The sequence below is a fragment of the Erythranthe guttata genome, chromosome 14, assembly GCF_056151865.1.
Source record: "Erythranthe guttata isolate IM_541 chromosome 14, IM_541, whole genome shotgun sequence".
Taxonomy (NCBI): domain Eukaryota; kingdom Viridiplantae; phylum Streptophyta; class Magnoliopsida; order Lamiales; family Phrymaceae; genus Erythranthe; species Erythranthe guttata.
The window spans coordinates 4,660,244-4,669,426 of NC_142546.1; the positions used below are offsets into that span (position 1 = coordinate 4,660,244).

The window sequence follows — 9,183 nt, forward strand, 5'->3', positions numbered from 1 at the left end:
AAAACCTAATGCATGCACACTAAAACAAATAAGCACAAAAATAACATGTTTTTCACCCCCAAACTTAAAATTTTCGTTGCCCTCAACGAATTTAGCACAAAGTTTAAGGATAGAAAACACCTGATTTAGTTCGAGTCGATGTGATCGGGGTGCTCCGCCCGCGCTCTCTCACGCTCGTCCTCATCGGAAAGCTCGGGTACGGGCTCAAGAATGGGTGCCGGTAAAGGTGCCGGCTCGATGCAATCGGGCGTCCCGCATCCCAAGTGTTGGACAATAGCTTGTAGCATTTTGCTCGACCACCGTTGAAGTGCCTCCACCGTATTGACTTTATGCTCGACGGTAGTCAATCGATTCCTCGTAATTATCATCTCTCTCTCCATCTTCTTTCGGAATCGTCGATCGGCACGGGAGCTTGAGGCTTCGGGCTCGTCTCGTGCTGGAAGAGCGGCTTGCGGCTCGTCATGGGTGGCTTCTTTGAATAGCGAGGCCGTAAAATCGGCAATCGGCTTCCGGATGTTGAGCTCGATATCCTTTGGTAATTTGGGGACCCTCTTTCTTTTGCACAACCCCGTTACGAGGCTAGGGAAGAAGATGCCCTTTGTATTGTTGCGCATGGAAAGCCAAAGTTGATCGGACATAATTGGCCCGATGTCGATCGGCTTCCCCGTGATAATGTAATAAGCGAGTGCACACCGTTCGTGTTTGATCCGACTAAACGAGGTAGTCGGGATTATGTTGGCGCAAATGAACGTCAACCACGCCTTGCCTTCATAATTGACGCTTTTCCAACCGAGTTCGTACGGCCCCTTGTCCGGGTATTCAATCCATCTTGGATGTCCATCACTCAACACTTCACCAATTTGGTCTTTGGTTATTTCGTTGCTCATCTCTCGCCAACTTTGACCCAAACACGGGAGCCCGTAATATCGATTTATATCATCCGTCTCCCAACTAACATAAATTTTTCGTACCACACTTGTGAATTCTCGTGGATGCTTGAGTACCAACGTGTTCGCATAAAACTCTCGTACGATCGATATGTTGTAAATTGGCTCCGGTTCACAAAGCCTTTGCCATCCTCGTCTTATGATTTCTTGCTTAAGATTGGCTAAGTGTGACAACGTGATTGTCAAGGCCCGTTCCATGATGGCGGTCTTTTTGCCTTGTTTAGTAAATAGAGCCGCGGCGCCTTCCACACTAAAGGCTTCTTTTTCGGGAAAATGGATCGTCGTTTTGGTGGCACCTTTCTTGCCTTTTCATTTGCTTTTGGAAGATGAAGCTTCATCCGTGCGACCTCTTTTGTTGGACGACATACTTGGGAGAACTTTTGGAATTGATGCGGTAAGAATTGGACGAGAATCGACCCCCAAATTTGGTTGAGGTAAATTGTTGAACACCTTGTGGATGTGCCTTGAAAGAGTAGATTTTGAAGAATTTGGTTCGATGCTCTAGGCTCCCTGTCAATACCAGCACAAAATAAGAATTGGAGAGTGCGTGAGTGAATTATGTGTGTGAAATTGAAGAATTTTCGGAAGAAAAATTCAAAAATTCGAAAAGTAGTATGTGGGAGGTTGAGAGAAAGAAAGGGAAGGGTTTAGGAAATAATTGGGGGAGAAAATCTGATTTTTAGAAATTTATAACGCCCAATTATAGCCTCGGACGGCCGTCCCACGTTTAAGCATATTTTTTCGGACGGCCGTCCGAGTGTTCTGCCTCACTACTTTTCATGGGACGGCCGTCCCGTGTTTATACCTATTTCTGGGACGGCCGTCCGAGATGTGCTGGTCCCTCACTGGTTTGGGGACGGCCGTCCGAAATTTGCCCCCCTGTACTGGCTTGGAGACGGCCGTCCCGGTTTTATGCCCAATTTGGGGACGGCCGTCCCAACTGCCCTAATGCCTAGCTCTTGGGAAACGCCGTTTTTTCTTCAACTGCAAATATTGGAAGAGAATGAAGAGGAAAGAAGTTTCTAACCGCAAACGAAGACCCATTGCACACCGACATCATGAAGCTCGATGCAAGTATAATTTCTACGAACGACTTTGTTTTTTGTTTTGTTTTGAAATAAATAGTAATTTTCTACGCAGCCACATAAGTTTGTTCGTATGCATCAATAATTAGCACAATTCCAATATTTGCAGTTGAAGAAAAAAAATATGAGCAGTTTATTGATTATCACTTCGAAATTATGTGTAGTCGCATTGTTGTGTTAGAATGCCTTGTATAGTCATATAAAAATTAGTCGTTCGCTGGTTCTGATTGTGAATTATGTGATAAATTTGAATTATAGTTATATGTAGGTCTAGCCATATAGTAGTCATGAATAGTCACATACTAGTGATTTATATATATATATATATATATATATATATATATATATATATATATATATATATATATATATATATATATATATATATATATATATATATATATGTATATATATATATTGTGTTGTCTCATTATTGGGTGCCATATTTGATGAATTAGTATTTACCAATTGTATCTCATGCCTTTTTGACATAAACTATGTTGGGATTTTTATAATAAAAATAATATTTTATTCAGTATTTTCTTTGCTCACTTCTATGAGGTCATTTAGATTATTTTGGGACACTCGCTTTACTATATACATATATGTTGAGCTCTTGTTGTGTGTCGTGTGTAAGCTCGTGCTTCATTTGAATGTGCAGTTTCGATGAAGTTACAACGGAGAGATAGGCTGCGCTGTTGTATCCCATAGGCGACACGATCAGAACCTTTATGCACCTCATTTGAGAAGAGGTCGTAAAATTCATTTAAAGAGAACTACCTAGTCCGCACCTCACCTTGTTTATCTTCAAATTATTGTGAATATTATTGCAGTTAAATTTCAACTATGAAAAACAGAGAGCACATGAAGTCCGAGCCTCAATCCATTATTTCGTGATAGATCGTCAAAGTTCAGTCGTAGTTCCAATAATTTAAGACGAATTTATTTTTGATCCTATCAGGATGAGCTTTTACGATGATCCAAAACAAGCGGACACTATATCCCTTGATGATGAAAAGGGAGACGATAAATTATATTTTATTGTTATTTGATTTGATGAAAAATTAACGATCTTATATTTTTTTTTGGTGTAGGTGATTTTTTGCACAATTCATGTGTACAGACTTTTAGTCAAATTTTCGACCTGATATAAACAGATTATGAGAATATGTAAAGGACAAAAGTTTTAGTAGTTTATGTTGGTTGTCCAAAACATCTTGAACGAGAGATATATGCTTCAAATATTGAGCACTGCCAAGCTATCAATTGCGCGCGTCTTTTTGGTATCAAAAGAATTTATAATTAAAAATCCTCGAGTCTAGTAATTTCTCTTTTCCCACACGAAATATTCTGTAATAAAATAATAATTGTGTAATGGTTGCGTGAAGAATAATTGCATAATAATTGTGTTAATTATTTATGTGAAATTTGGTGTGTTTTCTTTTGGTTTCTCGATGATGATGAGAAAATTTATATACTGTGAAATGAAAGACTGTACTCTATGATTAAGTTGAAAGAATTAAATTAATTAAAATGGTTATGTTATATCTAATCGCCTATTGTTGAATTAATTATGAATTTCTGCAAGATATTATTCATTAAAGATTTCATTTTATAATGACTTTTTTCTATTTGCTTAAGTGAATTAAGAAATTGTAAACAACGGCGATTCAAATTTTATTGTAATTAGCGAATTGGTGACTGAATCGATGATGATTTTACATTATAAAGAAGAATAGTGGTTTTTGTTATCCCACATTGGTTGTGGAAGCTAGAAGCCCCAGAGACAATGAATATAAATTAAGACAACCTTACACTGAAATTCTCATACCTTTCTCGGCCTTTTGGCTAAGATCAAGTGTAGTATCTGTTCTTATCAGTTTAATATCTGATATGTGGGCCATTGGCTCACACGATATTAAATTCATTTTTTAAGGGGGAAGACTCGTCAAGGCAGCTTGCTGTCTGGGTCTTCAAGCGTCGCCCATGCGTTGCACTACAGCATAGGCCGGCGCACCCCACCAATTCTAGTCTAATTTTTTGACCTATAACAATTTTGTATGTTATTTTTGTATATATAGATTAAGTGAATTTGATTCGATAGAGATATTTTGGGGATCTAATTTGGTATAGAGATCTTTTACGGTTTTGATTTTGAATTGATTAAGCGTATTTTTGCCACAATAGATATAATTATTCATTAAAAAATGAAAATTTTGACTTGGATTTACACACATATAATCTAATGTAGAGCAACCTCTAGCAAATTGCCCTTTCTTTTGTCTTCTTAATCTTGATATAAAAATAACAATCAAAATTGAAATAAATTCACCAGCCATTGTTAGGAGAATTTCTCAATTTGTAATTTAATTTAAATTTCTCTAACTTAATTAAATTGGAGTTCAATTAAGGTTAGAATTAGAAATTGTATTTAAAGGGTTGAGGGTAATTTTATCATAAACATTATATTTGCATTTGTTTAGAATACGTTAAATGGATGAGTTTTGTAACACCCCGCGTCTCCGATAATTTAATTTTTCATTAATTAGCATCTATTTAATTAACGTGACTTTATTTCTTATGTCCGTTTATTAGTTTAAGATTTTATTTATGTGATAACCGGTGAAGTTTCATATAGAATGCATTAATCCGAAATAATTTTGGACGAATTTAAATCGATCATCTTAGTTAATTATTAATCTAGAAATTAATTATACTCCTCTATTTGCTAGAACTTATTTGTTAGGAGAATTTTTAAATCACATATCTTCTTAAATAAAAATAGAAAATCCCTCCTATTCATCCCTCAATTTTGACCATGGTACAACACATGACCAAATATTTTCCTTGAGTACAACCCTTCTCTAGGTGAGCCCATGTACATTAAGATTTTCCTTTTTTGAATTTCTTTTGGAGAGTTAAATGAAATTGCAAAGAAGTCCCTCTAGATAATTCCTAAGTTTTTTCTAAATTGCAAAGAGACCACTCCTTAATCATTAAGCATGCAAGTCCCTCACAACTCTATAAATAGAACCCAAGCCTTCATCTATTTCTCATTTTTCTCTACACATTCTAAAGATCAAAATCTCTTTCTCTTCTTCCCCATTTTCGAAATTATAGTGTAGGAAAGCCCCAAAATCTCTCTTTCAAGAGTAAAATTCTTGGCCAAAGGAGTAAGTCTTCTTCCTCTTCTTTCTTTTCTTCATTTTCGAAAATTTCAAGAAACTAAGCTTTTTCTTCCCCTCTTTCTAAAATTTCTTCTTCTTCTCCTTGTAGAAAGGAAATAACACCCTTCCAATTTTCTAAGAAGATTAAGGTGAGAATTTTCGAATTCTTGCTACAAGTGTTTCAACACCAATAGTATTTTTATTTCTTTAATTCCTTGTTAATGTTCTTGTGGTGACCGAAAACTAAAAGAAAATAAAACTTTGTGTTTAATTTATGCTTTGATCATCCATGCATGTAAGAATCTAAGCTTTAAATCATATAATCTTGAAGAACTAAGAATAATATTGTAATTTTATTTATGTATATATACTAGACCTGCGTGATCTTAAGGAAACTTCGATCCATGGTTTTCGTAAACCTGCGTGGTCGAAGAAAGTACTTGATCCATGGTTTATTTATAATCTATATGTGCTATATATAAGTATATGTTTCTATGTGTATATATATCGACCTGCGTGGTTGTAAGTGTACTCTCTTCGGGTCGAGGAAGCTTACGATCCATGGTTTATGATCTATGAGTAATAAGATAATATACGAAGATAAAAACCGAGAACAAGATTAATAAAAATGGAATTGAATGCGATTGAATTGTTGATGATGGTTTGAATATTTTGGAAAGAAAATGTAATAAATGAAATTTGGTGCTACTTGAGAGAAAACTTCAAGTCTCTTGAGAAAGAGGGCTTGAACTTTAATTAATGAAACTTGGAGATAGTAATTATAAATAACCGAATGCTTTGAGTTGTTTTGCTATATGTGTAAATATGTGATCTATGTTCTTTGCTTGAATTGTTATGTGTCTTACTTGCTTTTGTGATTTTGTGGTTAAACTATGTGCCTTTGTGAAATATGTGAAAATATGTGTGCTTATGTGAAAGCTAACTTTGAATATGTGAAATGAAGAGTATATACTAACTTCACTTGCACGTTTTTAAAGTTGGAAAATCTTGTAAAACATAGATCGAATAAGCACGGGGTATGAGGGACCGGTACCCCAAAAATGAGATGAAGAGTGTGTGGTTTGATTCCACTTATGAAACGGGTTCCAAATAAATGAAGGCTTATTGTCTATGATTTTACTTGATTTTTCAAAGGGTATTCGAACAAAAATGTTTTTCTCACACAACTAATCAAGCTGCTTGAATTGAATGAAAGTATGTACTAACCTCACATGCACGTTTTTAAAATTGGAAAGTCTTGTAAAACATAGATCGAATAAGCACGGGGTATGAGGGACTGGTACCCCAAAAATGAGATGAAGAGTGTGTGGTTTGATTCCACTTATGAAACGGGTTCCAAATAAATGAAGGCTTATTGTCTATGGTTTTACTTTATCCGACTAAAGAAAATGATTTTTCTTACACGTTGTATGAGCACTTGAATGAATGTATGTGCAAAAGAATGACGACTCCCTTGTAAGGGATTTACTCTTATTCCTTATGAAATGATGAAAGGAAGGTCTAAGAGGTAAAATGAGAAGGTCTAAGAGGTAATCCGAGAAGGTCAAGGTAAATTGGTAAAGTTCCTCAATGAAATGACGATTGAGGTAAAATCGAAATTTTTTTATTGTGTATATGTGTGATTTGAGATGAGATATATACATATATACATATCATAAATATATGCTTGTTTGCTTATGTGTATTCGATATTTCTTCGGAAATTCTCATTGAGTCCAAAAGACTCATATAGGTGTTGAAATGCTTGTAGGTACTTTCAATCCCGAGCACGAGTCGTAAAGTTGGAGTCGAGTTCGAGGATCGAGGGATGTGTTCATATGGAAGGCGTGTGGATCTTGTGTGCTCTTAATTTAGCCATATTGTTTTACTTATATAGTTTAATTTTAAAGACTTTCGATACCGTCTTAGATATCTATTATCGTACTCTTCCACCCCTCGGGGGATCTTATTAGTAAGAACATTGCATCTAATAATAATTAGGATTTTGATTTCCTCTTTTTGCCAAACTTCTATATAATTCTTATCGGTTAATTATATGTTGTGTTCTGCCCTGTTGTTCGATAATCCGTATTAAATATACTTTCTGTTTAGAATTGCATGAAATTTTACAGAGTTGTAGGTCTTTCTGTTAGGGTTATTTTGGTAGGTCTTTTGTGTCATTTGGACAAGTCAGGAATTTATTATGAATTAATTTCCGTAACTGTGCACATGCTGAGTCATTTTAGGACATGCATCAATATATGAAGTTTTCTTACTCAAATGAATCCATTTAACTTGGAATATATTCCTAACTCACTTATCTACTTTCGTATAAAATTTGGTAGTTTTTAGAATAGTAGGGAATTTATAAATAATTTTCAAAGCTCCCTCTCCTGTTCTGGATTTTTAAACTGTACAGTTGCATATTTTAATTATTTCTCTCAAATGGCTAATGATATTTTAACACTGTTTTAACTGAGTAATTTCGACCCATATTAGAGTATGTGGTTAAATTTTCAAAGTGTTTTCATGAAGGGTTCAAGAGATATTAATTTTCTAAGTTGATCTACCAAATCTGTCCGAAATTCCTAATCTTTACTCTTGATAATTTCAATAATCTAGTCATGCATGTTCCTTTTGTGATATTTGGTGAAGTGTATATGATATAGTATTATGTGGACACTCTCCCTCTGATTTTAAAAGAAAAATTTATGCGTAACTTTCTATTGGTAGAAGGTGATTTTTAAAACGAGCATTCCACACTCATTATTTTCTATAAGTCTTCCGCTAGCATATTTTAAACTACTAAGTAAGTGTAATTAGAAAATGGGTGTCACAAGTTTATTGGTAAAAGAGATAGAACACCAAAACCTAGATCAATAAAGGTTGTTGGTCATGGACCCTATCACAAAAACCCCATATATAATTAGATGTAATCTCAAGGAAGAACAATATAGTCTACTCGGGCCTCGTTTGCTTGCCACTATTATATACTATTAGGTTAGATTGGCTAAATAATAGGAGTTAGTAAGATGTTTAGTTGGTAGGAGTCAACATTACTCAAATCCGCTACTAAAGTTCAAGTAAAAAAACAAGTGCTACTACGTCATAAAATTAATAACACCCCTCTCCCTGTAATTAAATTTGTAGGGGGTGATTAAAACGGAAAATTGTTGGGTGGCCGTTCAAATAGCATTAATATTACAGACCTTTAATCAAATGATTTACAATGATTAATAAGCCTAAGGGGAAGGGGATTAGGACTTAACAAAAAAATTACAGAAATAATAATTATGAGAACAAGAACTAATCTGGGGCGGATCAGAAAATCTGCCCGTTTTCAGCTCCGGTGGAGAAGATGACACAACAACGGCTCAGTCCTCGTTTCCAGTGTCCACGTCCGGAGTCCAGTCGGCGGCAGCCAGCTCACTCCCGGTGTCAAGCTCACAGATCAAGCCCAGCAGTCAGAACTTCATCCGAGTGCTCAGATCTCAGCCTCACTCCGACCGACATCTCAACCCAACCCAAAACCCCAACGAATCGAACTCACACACACAGTGTTTCCCAGGATCTGGTACCCTCACTCACAGAGGTCACGAAACCACTCACCACAGAGAGGTTTAAGACAAGAAGGTAGAAGATGGGAAGATTTCGTTGTTCTTTTCATCTTCAAGAAGAGATGTATATATATTCGTGCAGTTGCAGCAAGAAAGGAAAGAGAATCGACCGAATCTCCGACCGCCATGGAATCCGGCGAAAGATTCGGCCGTCGAGAAGAGAGAAGAGAGAGAGGTGCAGCTGCTAGGTTAGGGTTTGGAGGCTTTGTGAGAGATAGATGATATTTATATTGAGAGTGAATGGCTGAGATCAAGACTTATCAATCAACGGTCCAGATTGAATCTCCTTGGGCTTTAAGTGAGCTGATGGGCCGACACCAAGTGAGTGGGCTGCACAAAGTGGGTTAGCAATTTTGGGCCAAATAAAC

The 9,183-nt window shown here is 36.0% G+C and overlaps 1 long non-coding RNA gene and 1 other non-coding gene across 2 annotated transcripts; both read left to right on the forward strand.

Annotated features, from left to right (window-relative positions):
• The first annotated feature begins 3,859 nt into the window (after positions 1 to 3,859).
• Positions 3,860 to 4,054, forward strand: LOC148764969 (U2 spliceosomal RNA). The gene has a single exon (XR_016030008.1). It is a non-coding gene; the product is annotated as a U2 spliceosomal RNA (small nuclear RNA).
• A 921-nt stretch (positions 4,055 to 4,975) lies between these two features.
• Positions 4,976 to 7,210, forward strand: LOC148764970 (uncharacterized). The gene is made up of 3 exons (XR_016029889.1): positions 4,976 to 5,205; positions 5,309 to 5,348; positions 6,970 to 7,210. It is a non-coding gene; the product is annotated as an uncharacterized LOC148764970 (long non-coding RNA).
• Positions 7,211 to 9,183: the final 1,973 nt, after the last annotated feature.